The sequence below is a fragment of the Macaca fascicularis genome, chromosome 2, assembly GCF_037993035.2.
Source record: "Macaca fascicularis isolate 582-1 chromosome 2, T2T-MFA8v1.1".
NCBI classification, from domain to species: domain Eukaryota; kingdom Metazoa; phylum Chordata; class Mammalia; order Primates; family Cercopithecidae; genus Macaca; species Macaca fascicularis.
In genome coordinates, this window is record NC_088376.1 from 181,461,426 (window position 1) to 181,488,323 (window position 26,898).

Genomic DNA, 26,898 nt, shown 5'->3' on the forward strand with positions numbered 1-26,898 from the left:
ACACGATAGACCAAAGCGGTTGCTGGGGCTCAGGCGGAAGTTCCGCCCTCTCCCTTCCGGCGCTGCTTTTTTATGTCACAGCACGCAAAGAACGCTTTCCCGGCTGAAAGAAGCGCCGTAGACGAGACAGGTGTTTGTAGGCAGTTGGGTACTTGCAGACTACGCTCTTAGTTGTCATGGATTTGTACCTATGTTGTGTTGTGTTGTGTTTTCCTCCATTTATCCTAAAAACTGTCTCTGGGCCGGCCAGGTGGCTCACGCCTGTAATCCTAGCGGTTTGGGAGGCTGAGGCGGGCGGATCACTTGAGGTCAGGAGTTCGAGACCAGCCTGGCCAACATAGTGAAATCCCGTCTCTACCAAAAACACAAAAATCAGCCAGGTGTAGTGTCGCGCGCCTGTAGTCCCAGCTACTCAGGAGGCTGAGGCAGGAGAATCACTTGAACCCGGGAGGCGGAGGTTGCGGTGAGCCGAGATCACGCCACTGCACTCCAGGCTGGGCAACAGAGTGAGACTCCGTCTCAAAAAGCCAAACAAAAACTGTTCCTAATCCTGTTCTCAACTGACTCTCCTCTTGGGCTCCGTATTTATAAACATTTGCTGACCAAGTACTAAAATAAAGTGTGTTTTTTTCCACAGATCTTCTTACTCAGCTTCAAACTCCCTGACGCTAGGACTTTAAACTCTTAATCTTTTTGACCAGTTTATCACCAGTACCTGTCACTATGCTTGGAACATGGTAAGCCACAGTAAGTTTCTCTCTCCTCCTAGTTCATTTGGAAAATTTAATGTGAAATGAACTTAAAACACTGTTGTAAATAAATTGGTGGCCTTTGGGTCAAAATCCAGCCTCCACATATTTTGTTTAGCTAGCACAGTGTTTTTATGTTTTCAATTATTTTAGTTTAGCTGTCATCTTAAAAACATATGGTATAAGACCATTTACTGGGGAAAGGTCAATCTTTTCGACAGTTTGTGCTGGGAAAACTGCATATACACATGAGAAGAGTGAAGTTGGACCCTTACCTAACACCATATATAAAAACTAACTCAAAATGAGTCAAATACTTAAATAAAATAGTGTAGTGAAAACTATAAAACAGAATTAAACATAGAGGAAAATCTTCATGACATTGGATTTGGTAGATTTCATAAGTATGACACCAAAATCATAGGCAACATAAGAAAAAATATACAAATTGGGCTTCATAAAATTGAAATACTTTTGGGCCGGGCGCGGTGGCTCATGTCTGTAATCCCAGCACTTTGGGAGGCCGAGCCAGGCAGATCACGACGTCAAGAGATTGAGATCATCCCGGCCAACATGGTGAAACGACGTCTCTACTAAAAATGCAAAAATTAGCTGGACATGATGGTGTGTGCCTGTAGTTCCAGCTACTCAGGAGGCTGAGGCAGGAGAATTGCTTGAACCTGGGAGGCAGAGGTTGCAGTGAGCCAAGATTGTGTGACTGCACTCCAGCCTGGCAACAGAGCGAGACTCTGTCTCAAGAGAAAAAAAAAAAAAAAGAAGAAATACTTTTGTACACAGAAGGACACTGTCAACAAAATAAAAAGGCAATCCACAGAATGGGAGAAAATAGTTGCAAATCATGTATCTGTTAAGGGATTAATATCCAGAATATGGCTGTGCATGATGGCTCACGCCTGTAATCCCAGCACTTTGGGAGGCCAAGGTGGGCGGATCACCTGAGGTCAGGAGTTTGAGACCAGACTGTCCAACATGGTAAAACTCCGTCTCTACTAAAAATACAAAAAATTAGCTGGGCATGGTGGCAAGCACCTGTAAACCCAGCTACTTGGGAGGCTGAGGCAGGAGAATCGCTTGAACCCAGGAGGCAGAGGTGGCAGTGAGCCTAGATCACGCCACTGCACGCCAGCCTGGGCACGACAGGGTGAGATTCCATCTCAAAAAACAAAACAATGACAACAAAAAATCCAGAATATGTAAAGAACTAGAACTCGACAACAAAAGAAACCTAAACAACTCAATTGAAAGTGAGCAAAGAACTTGAGTAGACATTTCTCCAATGAAGATATAAAAATGCCCAGTAAGCACATAAAGAGATGTTCAACATTATTATGAAAATGCAAATAAAAACCACAATAAGGCTGGGCATGGTGGCTCATGCCTGTAATCCTAGTGTTTTGAGAGGCTGAGGTGGGAGGATCACTGAGTCCAGGAGTTCAAGATCAACCTGGGCAACATAGCAGGACCCCATCTCTACTAAAAATAAAAAAATAGCCAAGTGTAGTGGTGTGTGCCTGTCGTCCCAGATACTTGGGAGGCTGAGGCAGGAGGACCACTTGAGCCCAGGAGTTTGAGGCTGCAGTGAGCTATGACTGCACCACTGCACTGCATGGGTGACAAAGCAAGTCTGTGTTTTTCCTGTCTCTAAAGAGAAAAAAAGCCAAAAAAGTTAAATGTTGGCAAAGACGTGTAGAAATTGGAACCTTGTATATTGCTGGTAAGAGTGTAAAATGGAGCAGATACGGCTGAGTGTGGTGGCTCACGCCTGTAATCTCAGCACTTTCAGAGGCTGAGGTGGGCGGATCACGAGGTCAGGAGATTGAGACAATCCTGGCCAACACGGCAAAACTCCATCTGTACTAAAAATACAAATATTAACTGAGCATGGTGGTGCGTGCCTATAGTCCCAGCTACTCGGGAGGCTGAGGCAGGAGAATTGCTTGAACCTGGGAGGCAGAGGTTGCAGTGAGCCGAGATCACACCACTGCACTCCAGCCTGGTGACAGAGTGAGACTGTCTCAAACAACAACAACAACAAAATGGAGCAGATGCTATGAAGAACAGTTTAACAGTTCCTCAAGAAACCACAGAATGAACATATTCTGCAGCTACTCCTAGCTATATACCCAAAGGAATTGAAAGCAGAGACACAAACAGACACTTGTACTCTAATGTCATTGCAGCATTATTGATAATAACCAAAAGGTGGAAGCAACCCAAATATCCAGGAACAGATGAATAGATAGAAACATGTTGCATGTACATATAATGGAATATTATTCAGTCATAAAAAGGAATGAAGTTCTGATACATGGTACAACATGGATAAACTTTGGAGGCATTATACACTAAGTGAAATAAGCCAGGCACTAAAGGACAAATATTGTATAAATCCACCTATATGAAGTACCTATAATAGTCAAATCATAAAGACAGAAAGTAGAATAGTGTTTACCAGGGGCTGGGGAAAGGGAAGAATGGGCAGTTACTGTTTAATAGGTATGGGTTTTCAGTATGGGATGATGAAAAAGTTCTGGAGATGGATAGTAGTGATGGTTGTACAAGAACGTGAATGTATTTAATGCCATTGAACTGTACACTTGAAAATGACTAAAATGGAAATGTTTATATTATATACTTTACCAAAATAAAAGAAGGTAGGCATAGTCTTTTCCAAATGATTTTAAAAGACGAGATCTTTTGTAAGAGACTGATTACCATCATGTTAGAAAGGTGAGGTAGGGCTAGCAAAATAATCATGAGTTTACACCCAAACATGGAAAAAAATCAAGAATAAATATCCTCTAGTGGTTATAACAAATAGCAGTGGTAGGAGTTATCTTTTTCTTGTTCCTGTTCTTTAAAGAGATACATCTGAAGTTTTTCCATTAGTATTTTATGAAGATTTTTGCTATATGATCTTTGTCAAGTAAAGGAAATTTCATTCTGTTAAATTTACTAAGTTTCTTTATGTGAAAAATCTTTGGATGTGTTTCTAAAAATATAGCAGAACATAATTTATTCAGTATGTCTGGGATCTGACCTGTTCTAGATTAAGAATATTTCCAGGGTTCAGACAACTTACCTCTAAAAAAAAGCTCAGTGATTTTCAAAATATATGTTTTGGCATAGAAAAATGGCTTGTAATATGGGATGTAAGGTACACAAAAAATAAATTTTAGGCCGTGAGCAGTGGCTCATGCCTATAATCAGCATTTTCGGAGGCCAAGGCAGGCAGATTGCTTCGGCTCAGGAGTTCCAGACCAGCCTGGCCAATGTGGTGAAACCCTGTCTCTACAAAAAATACATAAAAAAAGAAAAGAAAAAGGACTAATTTTTAAAAGCAAGGAAATACATAAAAACCCATAAGGCAATGTCACATAAACACTAGAATTGAAAAAGTAGAAGGTCTGAATGCTCTCTCTTAGCTCATATTTCTTCTTGGAAACAATGGTTACACCTAAGTAAAGGCTGTTTTGTAGTCAAGGCACCCACTCTCCAGTTCCCCAGAGCTTATTCCACCACATGTTATTGTTTCTACACTGGTACAAATGTAATTTGCCATGTATTTTGCCTGCACTGTTTATTATATAATAGAGAACGATTTCTCTATACCAACGTCTCTTTCAAGAGTTGGAAGACAAAGCATGGATTCAAAGATTTAGGTGTTACTTACTAAGTAGGAAACTCTGATTCTCTGCTTTACCTTCAATGTCTACAGCAGTGCTTGGCAAGTATCGGAAACTCAATAATTATTTGCTGATGAATGAATGCTAAATAGATCAGGTAAGTGATGTTAGTGGCTTGGACAAGAGTGGTGGCAGTAGAGGCAAAGAAAAGGGGGAAGATTTGAAATACATTTAAGAGGTGGACATGACAGAATTTGGTGATCAATTTGGGAGAGAAAGAGAGGAACAAGTCAATAGTTTGGTTTGAGTACTTGGGCAGACAGTGAAAAGGAGTATATGGGGTAAGGGCAGACATGGTAAGTATAGTGTTAGATATGTGGCTTTTGAGCTGTCTTCAAGACAGCCAAATGATGTCTCCTTTAGGATATTTGGCAGTTGGCTGTGTGGGTCTGGAGTTTAGGAGAAAGAAGAATGCACCAAAGATAGAGATTTGAGAGTTACTAACAGAGTCTGTGAAACCATATGGGAGGAAGAGATTACCTAGGGCTTGGGTAGAGAACAGGAATGGACAAAGGAAACTGAAAATAAGCAGCTAAAGAGATGGGAGGTAAAAAACCAGAATATGACATAGAAATCAAGGAAAGGGTGTTTTCAAAGACAAGTGGATGGGTAACAGGGTCAAATATTGCCTAGAGATCATGCAATGCAGACTGAAAAGTGTCTACTAGATTTAGCAATACAAGGGCCACTGGGACCTTAATTGTGAGGCTTTAGCCAGATGAATGTGAATAAGGAATGAGGAGATTATGAGAAAATAGAATCAGCAAGTTTAAACATTTCTATGAAATTTGTCTGAAGAAAAGACAGCATGCTTAGTCCCTGGGTGTGGAGTTCAGGAAAATTTTCTTCATTATTATTACTGTTATGTTAGGAGAGGCCTGACATTTTAAATGCTGAGAGAATCATCAGCAAAGGGATAAGAGAAAGAAAGGATAATAGGATGGGTAGACTTCCTGAGAAGATTAACAGAGATGGTATTTAGAGGAGAGATGGAGAGATTGGTTTCGTATAAGAGGAAGAAATACCACTTCCATTGTAACAAGAAGAAAGGAAGAAAGTTAGGTAGGTATGGAGGACAATTTATAGACATGATGGCTATAATTTGATATAGTTTGCATTCTCTGTGAAAGAAGTAGACAGACTACCTCTGAGGAGACTAAAGATGGGGTGAAGGTTTATTATTATAAAGAATAATATATAACAAATATATAGAAACAGAAAGTAGAGTGGTTGTTACTGTGGAGTCCTAATTAGGGAAAAGGAGTCAGGCTGGCGGGACCAGGGGAAAGCAAAGAGATAAAACAAATAAGCTATAAATATGCCTTTCTTCATGGTTCAGGACATATAAACAAAAAAGGAAGCAGTTTTTCTTTATGGGTCTGTTTTTCTTTATGCCCAAGGATATATTGTCCAAGACATATGGCCCTCCTACTCAGATAATGTATGTAACTCACAAACTTACTGCTTACCAACAAACGCCTCAATTTATCAAACATCTCAGCTGACAAAAGAATGCAATTTATGCTCCCAGTGCATTGGCATTATCAATCAGCCCAAGTTCTATTCTATAAAATCTCCAGCTAACCTTTGTCTCTTTGCAGTTAGCTCCTCTTTTGCAGGCTTCCAGTTGCTTTATTGCAATGTCTTGTCTTGTCTTGTCTTGTCTTGTCTTGTCTTTCTTTCTTTTCTTTCTATTTTTTTTTTTTTTTTTTGAGATGGAGTCTCACTCTGTCACCAGGCTGGAGTACAGTGGTGCAATCTCAGTTCACTGCAATCTCTGCCTCCCGGGTTCGGGCCATTCTCCTGCCTCAGCCTCCCAAGTAGCTGGGGCTACAGGCGTGCATCACCATGCCCAGCTAATTTTTGTATTTTTAGTAGAGACAGGTTTTACCATGTTTGCCAGGATGGTCTCGATCTCTTGACCTTTTGATCTGCCTGCCTTGGCCTCCCAAAGTACTGGGATTACAGGCATGAGCCACCGTGCCTGGCTTTTCCTACTTTCTTTCATAAATTTGCCTTTCTTTACAACCATTTTTGGTAAATTCTTTTACTCCAGAGCCACTGGCCCAGATTGTTGTCCCTGCCACCCCGTGACAGTTACCAGGAATGGTGGAGTTGTTTAATGAGTTTCAGATATGCAAGATGAAAAAGTTCTGGAGATCTGTTGCACAACAATGTAAATATACTTAACACTGCTGAAATGCACACTAAAAAAATGGTTAAGATGGTAAAGAAAGAAGTATGGGTTGACTAGTGAGACAGCCATGATATCAGGCAGTGTTGATGGTCTAGTTTAGTTTGGGGATCATGAATTTATAGTGGTACCAATCTGTGTTACGTGATCTTGCTCTTTATTTTGCTAATGCTGCTAATGGCTAAGATGTCTGGGTATAACTCAGTTTATAGAAGGGGAGTGGTGTAAAGTTGTTAAATATATTGGTATAGGGGAAGAAATATGACTTGCTATCTTCCCTTCATGAGTTCTTAGCTGAGACTCTCTGTAACAAAAGACAGATTGAACAAGAGAAAAACAAGTTTAGTAACATGTATACATCTTGTATGCAAGATGGGAGATAACCCAGAGAGATGAGTAAATCTTTTTTTTTTTTTTTTTTTTTTTTGTATTTTTTAGTAGAGACGGGGTTTCACCGGATTATCCAGGATGGTCTCGATCTCCTGACGTCGTGATCCGCCCATCTCGGCCTCCCAAAGAGTAAACCTTAAAAAATAAAAATTAACAAAAAAAATCTTTTCAACTTCAGGCTTAAATATTATCATTTTCTGAAAACAACAACAACAGCAGCAACAACAACAAATAAGGATGTGGAGACAGAGACAGATTCAGTTGAGATGGCCAGCAAAATTACCTTAAACAGAGATAAGGTTTGTTATGTAGATTTCAGTTGATCCTGTCTTGATTGTTTAGGAGTCTCTAGTGATTTAGGGCTGGACTGGTGGCTCATGTTTGTAATGCCAGCACTTTGGGAGGACGAGGTGGGCTGATCACCTGAGCTCAGGAATTTGAGACCAGCCTGGCCAACATGGCAAAGCCCCATCTCCACTAAAAATACAAAAACAAAAGAAAAAAGAAAAAATTACCCAGGTGTGGTGGTGCACGCCTGTAGTCCCAGCTACTCAGGAGACTTAGGCTGGAGAATTGCTTGAACCTAGCAGGTGGAGGTCATGCCACTGCACTCAGCCTGGGCAACAGAGTGAGACTCCATGTCAAAAAAATAAAAACCTGTTTAGTGATTTAATAATCAGTGTCTTCTTGGTGCAGAGAGGGAGACATCCTTATCAATGGAGATTTCCTTTATTGAGATAAAAGGACAACTTTTCATAGCTGCTTCTGTGTCTGCAGCTTCCCAGAATAACTAGCTCAGAATAATCAATATGTCAAAGAGGCGTATTTTAGGGTGATGTGTTCCGGTCTCCTATGGTCATATTTTGGGTTGGTGTATCCTGAGTCCCATCATCAGCATCTGAGTGGCTGCAGGAGTGGTCTATAGAGTCTATAGGAGATCAAAATATACCATCCCAAAAAATGTCTCTCTGGTATAAGGATTATTTTGAGCTGAAGACAATTAATAAAAAGCAGATATAACATGAGCTCTCTGCCCTCTCCTATCTGCCTGAGAGTAAAACATACATTTCCTTCTGTGAAGGTGTTCCTCCCACCCACTCACACACTTCATGAAGTTGTTGTCACAAGATTAGCAAGAATAATGGACAGAAATACAATTATAATTAAGCATTTATCAAGCTGCAGTTTGACTCACTTCCTTGTAGCCAAAAGGCACATAGCACCACATTTGCACACCCATTGTTCCTATAGATAGAATTTCTGATATTAAAATCATAAAGTTTTTTAAGACAGGTAGGAGCTCTGATATTAGAATCATAAGAATTTTATTTAAAAAGTGCTTGGCCAGGCATGGTGGCTCACACCTATAATCCTAGCATTTTGGGAAGCTGAAGCGGGAGGATCACTTGAGTCCAGGAGTTTGAGACCAGCCTGGGCAACATAATGAGACTCTGTATCTATAGAAACTAAAAGAAATTAGCTGGGCATGGTGGTGCATGCCTGTAGTCCTGTTACTGATGGAAGGTATCTGAGATACTGGCAGCGACTTTCTATGGGTCTGCAGCAACTTCAGTTCTTGTCTTCTCAGAAGAAAGAATTCAACTGAGGGGCATAAGGCAGGAGAAGAGACAGAGGTGAGTTTCAGAGCAGGAGTGGAAGTTTATTTTAAAGCCTTTAGAACAGGAAAGAAAGGAAAATTCACTTGGATGAGATCCAAGTGGGCACCTGAAGGTCAAGTGTGGTGTTTAACCCTGATCCTAGGACTTTATAGGTGTATTAGTCTGTTTTCATGCTGCTGATAAAGACATACCTGAGACTGGGCGATTTACAAAAGAAAGAGGTTTAATGGACTTACAGTTCTATGTGGCTGGGGAGGCCTCACAATCGTGGCAGAAGGCAAAAAGCACTTCTTACATGGTGGTGGCAAGAGAGAGCTTGTACAGAGAAACTCCCATTTTTAAAAGCATCAGATCTCATGAGACCCATTCACTATCATGAGAACAGCATGGGAAAGACCCAGCCCCATGATTCGATCATCTCCCACCATGTCTCTCCCACATGTGGGAATTATGGGAGCTACAAGATGAGATTTGGGTGTGGTCACAGAGCCAAACCATATCATTCTACTCCTGGCCCTTTCCAAATCTCGTCTTCACATTTCAAAACCAATCATGCCTTCCCAACAGTCCCCCAAAGTCTTAACTCATCTCAGCATTAACTCAAAAGTCCACAGTCCAAAGTCTTATCCGAGACAAGGCAAGCTCCTTCTGCCTATGAGCCTGTAAAATCAAAAGCAAATTAGTTATTTTCTAGATACAATGGTGGTACTGGCATTAGGTAAATACAGCCATTCCAAATAGGAGAAATTGGCCAAAACAAAGGGGCAACAGGGCCCATGCAAGTCCAAAATCCAGCAGGACAGTCAAATCTGAAAGCTCCAAAATGATCTCCTTTGACTCCATGTCTCACATCCAGGTCATGCTGATGCAAGAGGTGGGTTCCCATGGTCTTGGGCAGCTCCACCCCTGTGGCTTTGCAGGGTAGAGCCTCTCTCCTGGCTGCCTTCATGGGGTGGCATTGAGTGTCTGCAGCATTCCCAGATGCATGGTGCAAGCTGGCAGTGGATCTAGAATTCTGGGGTCTGGAGGACAGTGGCCCTTTTCTCATAGCTCCACTAGGCAGTACCCCAGTAGGGACTCTGTGTGGGGGCTCCTACCCCACATTTCCCTTCTGCACTGCCCTAGCAGAGGTTCTCCATGAGCACCCCGCCCAACAGCAAACTTCTGCCTGGGCATCCAGGCGTTTCCATACATCTTCTGAAATCTAGGCAGAAGCTCCCAAACCTCAATTTTTTTTTTTTTTTTTTTTTTTTTTTTTTTTTTTTTTTGAGACGGAGTCTCGCTCTGTCGCCCAGGCTGGAATGCAGTGCAGTGGCCGGATCTCAGCTCACTGCAAGCTCCGCCTCCCGGGTTCACGCCATTCTCCTGCCTCAGCCTCCCGAGTAGCTGGGACTACAGGCGCCCGCCACCTCGCCCGGCTAGTTTTTTGTATTTTTTTAGTAGAGACGGGGTTTCACCGTGTTAGCCAGGATGGTCTCAATCTCCCGACCTCCTGATCCACCCGTCTCGGCCCCCCAAAGTGCTGGGATTACAGGCTTGAGCCACCGCGCCCGGCCCAAACATCAATTCTTGACTTCTGTACACTCACAGGTTCAACACCACATGGAAGCTGCTAAGGCTTGAGGCTTTCACCTTTTGAAGCCATGGCCCAAGCTCTATGTTTGCTCCTTTCAGCCTTGGCTAGAGTGGCTGGGATGCAGGGTATTAAAGTCCCTAAGCTGCACACAGCACGTGGACCCTGGGCCCAGTCCACAAAATCACTTTTTTCCTCCCAGGCCTCTGGGGCTGTGATGGGAGTGGCTGCCACAAAGGTCTCTGATATGCCCTGCAGACATTTTCCCCATTGTCTTGGTGATTAACATTCAGCTCCTTGTTACTTATGCAAGTTCCTGCAGCCAGCTTGAATTTCTCCTCAGAAAATACGATTTTCTTTTCTATTGCATTGTCAGGCTGCAAATTTTCCAAACTTTTATGCTCTGTTTCCCTTTTGAAACTGAACGCCTTTAACAGTACGCAAATAGCCTCTTGAATGCTTTGCTGCTTAGAAATTTCTTCCACCGGATACCCTAAATCATCTCTCTCAAGTTCAAAGTTCCATAAATCTCTAGGGCAAGGGCAAAATGCTGCCAATCTGTTTGCTAAAACATAACAAGTGTCACCTTTGCTCCAGTTTCCAATAAGCTCCTCATCTCCATCTGAGACCACCTCAACCTGGACCTTATTGTTCATATCCCTATCAGCATTTTTGTCAAAGCCATTCAGCAAGTGTCTATGGAGTTCCAAACTTTCCCACATCTTCCTGTCTTCTTTTGAGCTCTCCGAACTGTTCCAGCCTCTGCCTGTTACCCAGTTCCAAAGTCACTTCCACATTTTTGGGTATCTTTTCAGCAACACCCCACTCCACTGGTACCAATTTACCATATTAGTCCATTTTCATGCTGCTGATAAAGACATACCCAAGACTGGGCAATTTACAAAAGAAAGAGGTTTAATGGATTTTCAGTTCTACATGGCTGGGGAGGCCTCACAATCATGGCAGAAGGGGAAAGGCACTTCTTACATGGTGGTGGTAAGACAGCTTGTGCAGAGAAACTCTTGTTTTTAAAACCATCAGATTTCATGAGACCCAATCACTATCATGAGAACAGCACAGGAAAGATCCATCATCATGATTCAGTTTTCTCCCGCTAGGTCCCTCCCACAACACATGAGAATTATGGGAGCTACAAGATGAAATTTGGGTATGGACACAGAGCCAAACCATATCAATAATATGGTTTATTGATAAGCCAAACCTTATCAATAAGCTTGCCTCTTTCCCATGATTCTTCCCTTAGGATGGGCTGTCTGCATGCACAGTGCCCTTCTTACCCTTGGAAAGTGAGCACACACGTGCAATGTGTTTAGGCCTTTATACACATGCCCATCTGAGGCTTTCTTCCCTTTTCCAATGGAGTGTCCCTGGAAGGTCATACTTCACCATTTTGTCTCTTAATGTGCATGCCCAGGAAGTTCCTTCTCCTTGGCGTCTGCATTCAGCTAACACTTTAATTTTTTTGTTTGTTTGTTTTCTTTTTAAGACAGACTGTCACTCTGTCACCCAGGCTGGAATACAGTGGCACAATCTTGGCTCACTGCAACGTCTGCCTCCCAGGTTCAAGCGATTCTCTCATCTCAGCCTTCCAAGTAGCTGGGACTACGGGTGTGTACCACTAAGCCCAAAGAATTTTTGTATTTTTTGGTAGAGACAGGGTTTCACTATGTGGGCCAGGTTGGTCTTGAACTCCTAACCTCACATGATCCACCTGCCTTGGCCCCCCAAAGTGCTGGAGTTACAGGCATGAGCCACCCTGCCCGGGCTTTTTTTTTTTTTTTTTTTTTGAGACAGAGTTTCACTCCTTTACCTAGTCTGGAGTGCAGTGGTGCCATCTCGACTCACTGTAACCTCTGCCTCCAGGTTCAAGTGATTCTCGTGCCTCAGCCTCCTGAGGAGCTGGGATTACAGGCATGCACCACAATGCCTGGCTAACTGTTTTTTTGTATTTTTAGTAGAGGCAGGGTTTTGTCTTGTTGGCTAGATTGTTCTCGTACTCCTGACCTCAAGTGATCCACCTGCCTTGGCCACCGAAAGTGCTGGGATTACGGGCATGAGCCAATGTGCCCAACCTAACACTTTCATGGTAATAGCTGTGGATCATCAGGAGATTGTCTCTCCCTGTCACTGACTGCCAAATTATTTTTAGAGAGTCAGTGTGAAAACTGTTGAACTATCATCTGACATTCCTAGTGGGTGGGGAGGAAGAGCCCTGTCCTGCCCTACACATGCCTATTTAACTACCTGTAAGACTCCCAGCCACTCAGGAAGCTGAGTTGGGAAGATTGCTTGAGCCCAGGAGGTTAAGGCTGAAGTGAGCTGTGATTGTGCCACTACACTCAGCCTGGGCAACAGAGTGAGACAGTGTCTGGAAAAAAAAAAAAAAAGTGCTTAAGCAGATTCCAAATTCTAGTGGTACAACTTGAATGTTTGAAGAGCCCCCACAAAGGAACTGAATCAACATGAGGATACAGTTTCTTTGAGCCCAGGAGATCAAGACGACATTGAACTGTTACTGTGCTACTGCACTCCAGCCTGGGAGACAGAGTGAGACTCTGTCTAAAAAACAAACAAAACAGTTTATTCATTTCCGTCTCCCATAGTTTCACTCTATAATTTTCTACAAATCAACAGTCTCCATACTTCAGCCCACTGCAAAATCCTTAAAATCTCTAATCCCAAACTCCTTGGGGAGATGGATTTGAGGTTTCTTCTTGTCTCCTTGTTTGCAGCCCTATGATTAAAACTATCTGCTGCAACCTGGTATCTCAGTATATTGACTTGCTGAGTGTATCAGGAAACAAATCTATTATGGTTACATACCAGGAAGAAAACAACTCATCACCAGAGATGAGATGGCACTGAGAAAGAGTCTACATAAACAAACCTACTGACTAGCCCTTATCTATCATCAGTTTCCCCATATATTTGCCTTCCCTCAATTTGTTACTCATAGAAGCTCAAAGTCCCTTTCCTTTGCCTTGTCTCTTCTCTCTAAGTTTATCTTTCTTATGAAAAAACTAGCTGAGCATGGTTGTTTGCACCTGTAGTCCCAGCTACTTGGGAGGCTGAGGCAGGAGAATTGCTTGAGTCTGGGAGTTTAAGGCTGTAGTGAGCCATGATCACACCACTGCACTTCAGCCTGGGTGACAGAGTGAGACCCTGTCTTGAAAAAAGAAATTATCTTTCTCAGTCCAAATTCTCCAAGCCTAGCTGGTTTTTGGGGGATTTTCTTTTTTTCTATGAGGACTCCTGTGCCATGTAAAACATTTAACATCAAATAAATTTGTATGCCTTTTCTCCTGTTAATTTGTATGTTGTCAGTTCGTCTCTGGAGAACCTAAGAGGGTAGAGGACAGTTTTCCTCCCCTACAAGTCTCAGCTGTATAATGAGAGGCAAATAATAATAGAAGGTGGGATGAAAGACTGTAGAAAGTAAATGAACAGTTGACTGAAGATTTCAAAGGAGGTGAGAAACAGGTTAGTAGATGTAATTGAGTAAGCAAGCTGAAGTGACAGGAGGTTGTGGTAGAATCAGATATCTGCTTTTGTGAGTGTCACGGTGGAGCAATGTCAGGTAATGCCAAGATTTATAATACAACCACAAAAGTGAGTGGTAGGCATATAAGAGGAGAGTTCATTAGAGATGATCTAGGAATGGAGGTCAAAGTATAATTACTGTTGTTTCAAAAGTCAATTTTATTCTCTGTATTTAGTACCATATGAAGGTTCTCTTTTTCTGTTTGGTGTAGGTATTTCTGTCCTAGAGCGTGCCAAAATTAGGAAGGCCTCTCCTTTCTGGGCCCATAATTGCCTGATGAGTTCTTCCTGAGTGCTGCACAGACAAAATCAATTCACTGAGAACCCCACACTGCAGTAATGAAAGTTTAATTGACATGAAACCAGCCACATAGAGGAACTTGAATTCTCAAATCAGTTCTCTGAGAACTAACAGGCTAGACATTTTATGGACCATTTGGTGGCCAGGTGGCTAGGGAATGGGTGCTGTTGATTGGTTGGGAATGAAATCATAGGGGTGTGGAAAACAGTCATCATGTGCTGAGTCTACCTCTGGATGGGGCCACAGGACCAGCTGAGTCAAGAGTCATGGGTCCTGTTGGGGTCAGTTGGTTGCCAGAAAGTCTGAAACAAATCTCAAAAGACCAATCTCAGTGATGTTATCTATAGGAGCAATTGGGAAAGTCATAAATCCTGTGGCCACATGACTCCTGAGGAACAAGGGTTTATAGAAACTATACCAGAGTTCAGTCCCCTCCCATAATCCTAATCTTCTGGCCTTTTGTCAATCTTATAAATGTGGTTATCAATCTCTGAACAAGGAGGGGGTTAGTTTTAGAGAGGAACTATTATTGTCCTTGCTTTCAAGTTAGAATATAAATTCCACCCATGGTTAGCTTAGGCTACGCTGAGGAATAAGCATAGACAGGTTAGAATTTAGAAGCAAGATGGAGTCAGCCATGTCAGACTTCTTTTACTATCATAATTTTGCAAAGGTTGTTGAAGGCCAGGCCTTTTTTGCTTTTTAAAACTTTAATGAAATGAAAGTCTTTGGACAAAGAGAGTCAGAAACCAAACAAAAGAATTGTGCTGTACAGCAGGTGCTCAAGTAATGTGGGTGTGGGTTTTCTCTTAGTACTCCAGTTTTCTTTCACAATCCAAAGATGTGCACATTAGGTTAATTGGCATGTGTACATTGTACCAATCAGAGTTAATTCAGGTGTGCGTGAGGGCACTGTGCAATAGGATGATGTTCTGTTCAGGTCTGGTTTCTGTGTTGTGCCCTGAGCTGCTGGATAGACTCTTGCTATCTTTGACCCTGAACTGGTGGAAAATGAATGAAAGAGTTAATACAGCTTATTGTAAAATAAAATTGTAAATTATACAGTGATCATACAAAATGTATGACAATAAACAGTGTGGTATGAAAGCGCTCAATGAGCCTGCCATGTTTGTGATTGTTATTGAACTGCATGGTGGGAGGAAGTGCTGTTTATGTCAGAGGCATTTGAACCAAAGTAAGTCCATCTTTTTTTTTTTTCTTGAGACAGAGTTTCACTTTTGTTGCCCAGGCTGGAGTGCAATGGCTCGATCTCGGCTCACCGCGTGGGCCACCATACCCGGCTAATTTTTTTGTATTTTTAGCAGAGATGGGATTTCTCCATGTTGGTCAGGCTGGTCTCAAACTCCCGACCTCAGGTGATCTGCCTGCCTTGGCCTCCCAAAGTGCTGGGATTACAGGCGTGAGCTACTGCGCCCAGCCTGCAACTCCATCTTTTGTAGGGACTGGGTACAATAAGGCTGAGACCTACTGGGCTGCATTCCCAGGATGTGAGGCATTCTTAGTCACAGGATGAGATAGGAGGTCAGCACAAGATACAGGACACAAAGACATTGCTGGTAAAACAGCATGTGATGAAGAAGCTGACCAAAACCAAGATGGTGACCAAATTGACCTCTGATAATTCTCACTGTTCATTATATGCTAATTAGAATGCATTAGGATGCTAAAAGACACTCCCATCAGCACCATGACAATCTACAAATGCCACAGCAATGTTGGGAAGTTACCCTATATGGTCTAAAAAGGGGAGAAACCCTCAGTTCTGGGAATTGTCTACCCCTTTCCCAGAAACCTCATGAATAATCCACCCCTTGTTTAGCATATAATAAAGAAATAACTATAAGTATTATCAGTTAAGCATTCCAAGCTGCTGCTCTGCCTATGCAGTAGCCATTATTTTGTTTCTTTACTTCTCTAATAAACTTACTCTCAGTTTCCGGATTCGCTTCAAATTCTTTCTTGCATGAGATCCAATAACCCTCTCCTGGGGTCTGGTTTGGGACCCGTTTCCAGTAACCCCTTTCCAAAAACTTAACAGTTTTTGCTTTGCAAACATTTATTTCTTGATTTAACCCAACACCATTATGACCGTCATCACTACCTGGTTCACCAAAAATTGGACAATTATCTTGTTTTTATTAATCCTTTAAAAAATGTATGTACAGCTCATGTTTATTTCAGTGTTTAATATTAGAGGTGTTTTTTGTCCTTATTTAGAAGTTTTGTAATGTTTTTGTGACTGGAAATATGCTTTAGGAACTTAACTCTTGTTTATATCAATTAGCCTAAGGTAAATTTGGTTTTATTATGCATTATTTAGCTCAAAGTCGCAGCTTCAATAACCTATTGAGGAAAGAAAAATAGCTCAGAGCAGTTTGAGTTATATGAGGTTTGCAAAATTTTTAAGCCCAGAGAAACATGAGTATGGGACTTTGGTCACATACACCCCCATTTCCATTGCTTCCCAACCCAGGCCCAGGGGTAACTGTTTTTTTTGTTTTGTTTTTTTTGTTTTGTTTTTTTTTTTTTTGAGACGGAGTCTCACTCTGTCACCCAGGCTGGAGTGCAGTGGTGCGATCTCAGCTCACTGCAACCTCCGCCTACCAGGTTCAAGCAATTCTCCTGCCTCAGCCTCCTGAGTAGCTGGGATTAGAGGTACCTGCCACCATGCGGAGTAATTTTTGTATTTTTAGTAGAGATGGGGTTTCACCATGTTGGTCAGACTGGTCTTGAACTGCTGACCTCATGATCCACCCACGTCGTCCTCCCAGAGTGCTGGGATTACAGGCATGAGCCACTGCACCTGGCCGCCCAGGGGTAATTGTTTAAAAGCATTTGTTCTCACAGCTAGATGCCTCACTTATTATTTTCATGCTTCTGGAATTTGTGATACAAAGAACAATGTATAGACAATCAATAGCTTATGTTATTTTAATGTAAATTTTTGGTAAAAAAAACGTATGAGCTGCCTCTTCTCTTTTGCTTTAAAAAGCCACTTGTAACTGCTGCTAATCAGAGTGTACATTTAGGACAACTTGAATCTATGCTCCTCGGTAGCCATCCTTAAGCTTTGAGATCAGATAAACTATATTTAATCATATTTTCTGAATCTCATTATTTAAGGTTGATACTGTCTATGAAGTTAAATGAGGACTTACTGTAGTTTAATGCTTTGCAAAATTCATTGCTATGTAATACCTTGGCTGCTTCCTCCTCTCTCTGCCTGAAGGTGGTGTCTTCTATTACCTGATTGCTCCAGGACTTAAGAAATGGTATATTATTGTTGGGAAAATACAATTAAAAACAAAATATTCCCAGCATTTTGGGAGGCCAAGGCAGGAGGATCACTTGAGCCCAGGAGTTCAAGACCAGCCTAGGCAACATAGTGAGACCCTGTCTCTCTTAAAAAAAAAAAAAAAATTATTGCTTTTTCCAGACCTCACTGAGCGGGAGGCGCCATCATGGGAGTTGACATCCACCACAACAAGGACCGAAAGGTTCACCAGCGCAAGGAGCCCAAGAGCCAGGATATCTACCTGAGGCTGTTGGTCAAGTTGTACAGGTTTCTGGCCAGAAGAACCAATTCCACATTCAACCAGGTTGTGCTGAAGAGGTTGTTTATGAGTGGCAGCAACCGGCCGCCTCTGTCCCTTTCCTGGATGATCCAGAAGATGAAGCTTCCTGGCCGGGAAAACAAAATGGCCGTGGTTGTGGGGACCATAACGGATGACATGCAGGTTCAGGAGGTCCCCAAACTGAAGGTATCTGCACTGCGCGTGACCAGCCGGGCCCACAGCCGCATCCTCAGGGCAGGGGGCAAGATCCTCACTTTCGACCAGCTGGCCCTGGACTCCCCCAAGGGCTGCGGCACTGTCCTGCTCTCCGGTCCTCGCAAGGGCATCTGGGCAAGGCCCCAGGAACCCGCACAGCCACACCAAAGCCTACCTCTGCTCCAAGGGCCGGAAGTTCGAGCGTGCCAGAGGCCAACTGGCCAGCCCAGGCTACAAAAACTAACCCTGGATCCTACCCTCTTATTAAAAAGATTTCGAATGCAAAACAAACAAACAAACAAACAAACGAAAAAAAACTCCCAACCCCCAAATCCTCTCCACAATGGTAGTAGATATAGAAAAGTTTTATTATTGAATGAACATTAAACCACAATGTGATGGACATCATAGGCAACTCATTAAGAGATTGAAAAGACACAAGGAATCTCACCCGTTTATATTGACAAGCAGATGCAACCCATTACAAACATGTTTTCAAGATAAACAAAAATAGGCTTCAAGTAAGAAAACTTGACAGCATATTTTGTCACATATAGTTCATCTTAAGTTTAGCATAATTGTTAGGAGGACCACCAGTGTTAGCTAATTGGTTTTATCCAAATGAGAAGAAGCAAACTCCTCAAATCTTTTCATGAGGATATAGTTTTGAAGATTGGGCCAAGGCACCCTGCCCACCAAAATTCAGTTCTTACCCTCCCAGAAGAACTATGAGAGCTATCTCCCTTGAATACACATTTTGAAACATGGCTCCCAGGTCCTAAATTGTGAGACTGAGAAGAGGTTTATTTAGCCATTATAAAGATGTAACACACATTTGAAAAGGACAGAAGATTAAATTCTGAAAGAAAAAGGAGAGGTCAGAGCTGTGTCTTCCTTTATTTCTACAGAAAAAAAATTAAGTCTTTTACTTTTTTTTTTGAGATAGAGTCTCACTTTGTCGCCCAGGCTGGAGTGCAGTGGTGCAATCTCTGCTCACTGCAACCTTCACCTCCTGGGTTTAAGGAATTGTTGTGCCTCAGCCTCCCAAGTAGCTTGGATTACAGGCCCACGTCACCATGCCTGGCTAATTTTTGTATTTTTAGTAGAGACAGAGTTTCACAATATTGGACAGGCTGGTCTCGAACTCCTTACTTCAAGTGATCTGCTCACCTTGGCCTCCCAAAGTGGTGGGATTACAGGTGTGAGCCCCCATACCAGGCCAAGCCTTTTAATTTGTTTGTGTGCTTATAAGAAAAGAAAAATAGCTAAGAGCAGTCTGAGTTTTGTGAGGTATGCAGAATTTATCAGGTCCAGAGAGACATAAGTGTGGGACTTCAGTTGGGCATTTTTTTTTTTTTTTTTTTTTTTTTTTTTGAGACAGAGTCTCACTCTGTTGCCCAGGCTGGAGTACAATGGTTTGATCTCGGCTCAATGCAACCTCCGCTTCCTGGATTCAAATGATTCTCCTGCCTCAGCCTCCCGAGTAGCTGGAACTACAGGCATGTGCCACCATGCCCAGATAATTTTTGTATTTTTAGTAGAGATGGGGTTTCACCATGTTGGCCAGGCTGTCTCAAACTCCTGATCTCAGATGGTCTGCCCGCCTCGGCCTCCCAAAGTGCTGGGATTACAGGTGTGAGCCACCATGCCCTGCCTGTGGCAATTGTTTAAAAGACATTTTATGCCTGACTAGCTACCTAAGCCATTATCTTCACGTTCCTAGACTTTGTGATACAAAGAAAAATGTATAGCTAATCAGTAGTTTAAGTTATTTTAATGTAAATACTTTTTTTTTTTTTTTTTTTTTGAGACGGAGTCTCGCTCTGTCGCCCAGCCCAGGCTGGAGTGCAGTGGCGCGATCTCGGCTCACTGCAAGCTCCGCCTCCCGGGTTCACGCCATTCTCCTGCCTCAGCCTCCCGAGTAGCTGGGACTACAGGCGCCCACAACGGCACCCGGCTAATTTTTTGTATTTTTAGTAGAGACGGGGTTTCACCGTGGTCTCGATCTCCTGACCTTGTGATCCGCCCACCTCGGCCTCCCAAAGTGCTGGGATAATGTAAATACTTGCTAAATAATTTAGGAACTGACTCTTCTTATCTGGTTTAAAAACTCATTGTTATGACTGCTAATTGAAGTGTATATTCAGGGCAACTTGAAGTCTGCTCCTCAGTGGCCATCTTCAATCTTTGAGCTCTAGTAAACTCCATACGTAATCATATTTTCTAAATCTCTTTGTTTAAGGTTGACACATTATTGTAAAACAACAGGAAGACTGGTCTTATGAAATGCACCACTTCCTTTACTGCAGGAGAAAAAGATAAATGTTTCAGTTTGAGTCTTTGGGTGAACAAAACAGTGGTTGAGCTAACAGCCTCCTTTTGTTGCTTTTCTCATGGGTGGAACTATGGGGCTGATGATATGCATCATAACTCACACCATGTAAGGTAGATTCAACTTTCTTTCTTTCTTTTCTTTCTTTCTTTTTTTTTTTTTTTGAAATGGAGTTTTGCTCTTGTTGCCCAGGCTGGAGTGCAATGGCATGATCTTGGCTTACCCCACAATCTCTGCCTCCCGGGTTCAAGTGATTCTCCTGCCTCAGCCTCCTGAGTAGGTGGGATTCTAGGCATGTGCCACCATGCCTGGCTACTTTTGTATTTTCAGTAGAGATGGGGTTTCTCCATGTTGGTCAGGCTGGTCTCAAACTCCAACCTCAGGTGATCCACCTGCCTCAGCCTCTCAAAGTGCTGGGATTACAGACATGAGCCACTGTGGCTGGCCAGATGCAACTTTCTTACTGTAAACCAAAAATAAATTCTAAATAAAATTCTAAGCCCCCAACTGGCTGATGGACCCTCCCCTTGGCCAAGTGTCTGCCCACCTCAGCCTCCCAAAGTGCTGGGATGACAGGCGTGAGCCACCACACTTGGCCTATTTGACACTTCATCCATATAACTGACAAGGATTGTTTGCTTGACCTACCTTTACTCAAGTTCCCAAACCTTCTCCTGAGCCCATCTGTGCACTTCTTTGTAAAATCCATTTTTAGGAATGTAGGCATGCGGTTCCAAGATGGCCAAATAGGAACAGCTCCAGTCTACAGCTTCCAGCATGAGCGACACAGAAGATGGGTGACTTCTGCATTTCCATCTGAGCTACCAGGTTCATCTCATGGGGGCTTGTCAGACAGTGGGTGCAGTACAGTGGGTGTAGCCCACCAAGCGTGAACCAAAGCAGGGTTAGGCATCGCCTCACCCAGGAAGCACAAGGGGTCAGGGAATTCCCTTTCCTAGCCAAGGGAAGCTGAGACAGACAGCACCTGGAAAATCGGGTCACTCCCACCCTAATACTGCGCTTTTCCAATGGTCTTAGAAAACGGCACACCAGGAGATTATATCCCGTGCCTGGCTCGGAGGGTCCCAACCCATGGAGCCTCACTCATTGCTAGCACAGCAGTCTGAGATTGAATTGCAAAGTGGCTGGGGGAGGGGCACCCGACATTGCTGAGGCTTGTGTAGGTAAACAAAGCGGCCAGGAAGCTCAAACTGGGTGGAGCCCACCACAGCTCAAGGATGCCTGCCTGCCTCTGTAGACTCCACCTCTGGGAGCAGGGCATAGCTGAACAAAAGGCAGCAGAAACTTCTGCAGACTTAAATGTCCCTGTCTGACAGCTTTGAAGAGAGTAGTGGTTCTCCCAACATGGAGTCTGAGATCTGAGAATGGACAGACTGGCTCCTCAAGTGGGTCCCTGACTCCTCAGTAGCCTAACTGGGAGGCACCTCCCAGTAGGGGCAGACTGACACCCCACACGGCCGGGTACACCTCTGAGACGAAGCTTCCAGAGGAATGATCAGGCAGCAACATTTGCTGTTCTGCAATATTCGCTGTTCTGCAGCCTCCACTGGTGATACCCAGGCAAACAGGGTCTGGAGTGGACTTCCAGCAAACTCCAACAGACCTGCAGCTGAGGGTCCTGACTGTTAGAAGGAAAACTAACAAATAGAAAGGACATCCACACCAAAACCCCATAGGTACGTCACCATCATCAAAGACCAATGGTAGATAAAACCATAAAGATGGGGACAAACCAGAGCAGAAAAGCTGAAAATTCTGAAAATCAGAGCGTCTCTTCTCCTCCAAAGGAATGCAGCTCCTCACCAGCAATGGAACAAGCTGGATGGAGAATGACTTTGATGAGTTGAGAGAAGAAGGCTTCAGACGATCAAACTTCTCCGAGCTAAAGGAGGAAGTTTGAACCCATCGCAAAGAAGCTGAAAACCTTGAAAAAAGATTGGACAAATGGCTAATTAGAATAACCAGTATAGAGAAGTCCTTAAATGACCTGATGGAGCTGAAAACCACGGCATGAGAACTACGTGACGCATGCACAAGCTTCAGTAGCCAATTTGATCAAGTGGAAGAAAGGGTATCAGTGATTGAATATCAAATTAATGAAATGAGGCAATAAGAGAAGTTTAGAGAAAAAAGAGTAAAAATAAATGAACAAAGCCTCCAAGAAATATGGGACTATGTGAAAAGACCAAATCTATGTCTGATTGGTGTACCTGAAAGTGACGGGGAGAATGGAACCAAGTTGGAAAACACTCTTCAGGATATTATCCAGGAGAACTCCCCCAACCTAGCAAGGCAGGCCAACATTCAAATTCAGGAAATACAGAGAATGCCACAAAGATACTCCTTGAGAAGAGCAACTCTAAGACACATAATTGTCAGATTCATCTAAGTTGAAATGAAGGAAAAAATGTTAAAGGCAACCAGAGAGAAGGGTCAGGTTACCCACAAAGGGAAGCCCATCAGACTGACAGCGGATCTTTTGGCAGAAACTCTACAAGCCAGAAGAGAGTGGGGGCCAATATTCAACATTCTTAAAGAAAAGAATTTTCAACCCAGAATTTCATATCCAGCCAAACTAAGCTTCATAAGTGAAGGAAAAATAAAATCCTTTACAGATAAGCAAATGCTGAGAGATTTTGTCACCATGAGGCCTGCCCTACAAGAGCTGAAGGAAGCACTAAACATGGAAAGGAATAACTGGTACCAGCCACTGCAAAAACATGCCAAATTGTAAAGTCCATTGATGCTAGGAAGAAACTGCATAAACTAACGAGCAAAATAACCAGCTAACATCATAATGACAGGATCAAATTCACACATAACAATATTAACCTTAAATGTAAATGGGCTAAATGCTCCAATTAAAAGACACAGACTGGCAAATGGGATAAAGAGTCAAGACCCATTAGTGTGCTGTATTCAGGAGGCCCATCTCACCTGCAGAGACACACATAGGCTCAAAATAAAGGGATGGAGGAAGATCTACCAAGCAAATGGAAAACAAACAACAAAAAAGCAGGGGTTGCAATCCTAGTCTCTGATAAAACAGAAAAAGACTATACCAACAAAGATCAAAAGAGACAAAGAAGGCCATTACATAATGGTAAAGGGATCAATTCAACAGAAAGAGCTAACTATCCTAAATATATATGCACCCAATACAGGAGCACCCAGATTCATAAAGCAAGTTCTTAGAGACCTACAAAGAGACTTACACCGCCCCCCAATAATAATAGGAGCCTTTAACACCCCATTCCCCATTGTCAACATTAGACAGATCAATGAGACAGAAAGTTAACAAGGATATCCAGGAATTGAACTCAGCTCTGCACCAAGCAGACCTAATAGACATCTAGAGAACTCTCCACCCCAAATGAACAGAATATACATTCTTCTCAGCACCACATCGCACTTATTCCAAAACTGACCACATGGTTGGAAGTAAAGCACTCTCTAGCAAATGTAAAAGAACAGAAATTATAACAAACTGTCCTCTCAGACCACAGTGCAATCAAATTAGAACTCAGGATTAAGAAATTCACTCAAAACCGTTCAACTACATGGAAACTGAACAACCTGCTCCTGAATGACTACTGGGTACATAATGAAATGAAGGCAGAAATAAAGATGTTCTTTGAAACCAGTGAGAACAAAGATACAACATACCAGAATCTCTGGGACACATTTAAAGCATTGTGTAGAGGGAAATTTATAGCACTAAATGCCCACAAGAAAAAGCAGGAAAGATCTAAAATTGACACCCTAACATCACAATTAAAAGAACTAGAGAAGCAAGAGCAAACACATTCAAAAGCTAGCAGAAGGCAAGAAATAACTAAGATCAGAGCAGAACTGAAGGAGATAGAGACACAAAAAACCCTTCAAAAAATCAATAAATCCAGGAGCTGGTTTTTTGAAAAGATCAACAAAATTGATAGACCGCTAGCAAGACTAATAACGAAGAAAAGAAAGAATAATCAAATAGATGCAATAAAAAATGATAAAGGGGGCAGGCGGCGGGCGGAGCTGGTCCCCTTGTGCTGCGGCTCCGCTAGGCCTGCAGTCCCCTGAGGGCACCCTGAGCCGCCCGCCCGCCTGCCGCCATGGCCCCTAGGGCCCCGCTGCTTCAGGCCCGGCCGCCTTCCGCCAGGGCTGGTTCCGCAAGACTTGCAGTCTGTGGCCCGGCCAGGCCCTGTGGCTGCAGGTGGAGCAGCTGCTCCACCACTGGCGCTCGCGGACATCCTAGTCTTCCGCAGTAAGACCTATGGCAACGTGCTAGTGTTGGACGGTGTCATCCAGTGCACGGAGAGGGACGAGTTCTCCTACCTGGAGATGATGGCCAACCTGCCTCTCTGCAGCCACCCCAACCCGCGAAAGGTGCTGATCATGGGGAGCGGAGATGGAGGTGTCCTGCATGAGGTGGTGAAGCACCCCTCCTTGGAGTCTGTGATCCAGTGTGAGATCGACGAGGATGTCATCCAAGTCTCCAAGAAGTTCCTGCCAGGCATGGCTATTGGCTACTCTAGCTCGAAGCTGACCCTATATGTGGGTGACGGTTTTGAGTTCATGAAACAGAATCAGGATGCCTTCGATGTGATCATCACTGACTCCTCAGACCCTATGGGCCCCACCGAAAGTCTCTTCAAGGAGTCCTATTACCAGCTCATGAAGACGGCCCTCATGGAAGATGGTGTCCTCTGCTGCCAGGGTGAGTGCCAGTGGCTGCACCTGGACCTCATGAAGGAGATGCGGCAGTTCTGCCGGTCCCCATTCCCCGTAGTGGCCTATGCCTACTGTACCATCCCCACCTACCCCAGCAGCCAGATCGGCTTCATGCTGTGCAGCAAGAACCTGAGCACCAACTTCCAGGAGCCAGTGCAGTCGCTGACGCAGCAGCAGGTGGCACAGATGCAGCTGAAGGACTACAACTCTGACGTGCACCGCACCGCCTTTGTGCTGCCCGAGTTTGCCCGCAAGGCCCTGAATGATGTGAGGTGAGCCCAGGTGCCACCGCTGATGCCACCCAGGACCTTGGACCTTGGAGCCTGCAGGGTGCCTGGGCCCCTCCAGCCCTGGGCCAGACCTTCTCCCCGCTGTCGCCCACCAATCAAGTGTTACAAGCCCCAGAATGCTGCTTGGCCTGCCCTGCTAGGCGGACTGTCTGTGTGTCTGTCTCTCTGGCGTTCCACCTCGGAGCCTATACCAGCTATGTAAAGGGCCATCTCTCTGCCTTCTGTTTCCCCTCACTCACCAAACACATGTATTTATAGAAAAAAAAAAAAAAGATAAAGGGGATATCACCACTGATCCCACAGAAGTACAAACTACCATCAGAGAATACTATAAACACCTCTATGCAAAGAAACTAGAAAATCTAGAAGAAATGGATACATTCCTGGACACATACACCCTCCCAAGACTAAACCATGAAGAAGTTGAATCCCTGAAGAGACACATAACAGGCTCTGAAATTGAGGCAATAATTAATGGCCTACCAATCAAAAAAAGTCCAGGACCAGATGGATTCACAGCTGAATTCTACCATAGGTACAAGGAGGAGCTGGTACCATTCCTTCTGAAACTATCCAATCAATAGAAAAAGAGGGAATCCTCCCTAACTCATTTTATGAGGCCAGCATCATCCTGATACCAAAACCTGGCAGAGACACAACAAAAAAAGAGAATTTTAGACCAATATCCCTGATGAACATCGATGCAAAAATCCTCGATAAAATACTGGCAAACTGAATCCAGCAGCACATCAAAAAGCTTATCCACCATGATCAAGTGGGCTTCATCCCTGGGATGCAAAGCTGGTTCAACATATGCAAATCAATAAACATAATCCAGCATATAAACAGAACCAAAGACAAAACCACATGATTTTCTCAATAGATGCAGAAAAGACCTTTGACAAAATTCAACAGCCCTTCATGCTAAAAACTCTCAATAAATTCGGTATTGACGGAATGTATCTCAAAATAATAAGAGCTATTTATGACAAACCCCCAGCCAATGTCATACTGAATGGGCAAAAACTTGAAGCATTCCCTTTGAAAACTGGCACAAGACAGGGATGCCCTCTCTCACCACTCCTATTTAACATTGTGTTGGAAGTTCTGGCCAGGGCAATCTGGCAGGAGAAAGAAATAAAGGGTATTCAATTAGGAAAAGAGGAAGTCAAATTGTCCCTGTTTGCAGATGAAATGATTGTATTTTTAGAAAACCCCATTGTCTCAGCCCAAAATCTCCTGAAGCTGATAAGCGATTTCAGCAAAGTCTCAGGATACAAAATCAATGTGCAAAAATCACAAGCATTCCTATACACCCTTAACAGACAGAGAGCCAAATTATGAGTGAACTCCCATTCACAATTGCTTCAAAGAGAATAAAATACCTAGGAATCCAACAAGGGATGTGATGGACCTCTTCAAGGAGAACTACAAACCACTGTTCAACAAAATAAAAGAGGATACAAAGAAATGGAAGAACATTCCATGCTCATGGACAGGAAGAATCAATATTGTGAAAATGGCCATACTGCCCAAGGTCAGTTATAGATTCAATGCAATCCCCATCAAGCTACCAATGACTTTCTTCACAGAATTGGAAAAACTACTTTAAATTTCATATGGAACCAAAGAAGAGCCTGCATTGCCA

General features: G+C 43.3%; 2 pseudogenes; both read left to right on the plus strand.

Annotated features, from left to right (window-relative positions):
• The first annotated feature begins 98 nt into the window (after positions 1–98).
• LOC102125941 (large ribosomal subunit protein eL18 pseudogene) lies at positions 99–19,147 on the plus strand (annotated as a pseudogene).
• Positions 19,148–24,235: 5,088 nt separating this feature from the next.
• LOC102127073 (spermidine synthase pseudogene) lies at positions 24,236–25,922 on the plus strand (annotated as a pseudogene).
• The last annotated feature ends 976 nt before the right edge of the window (positions 25,923–26,898 follow it).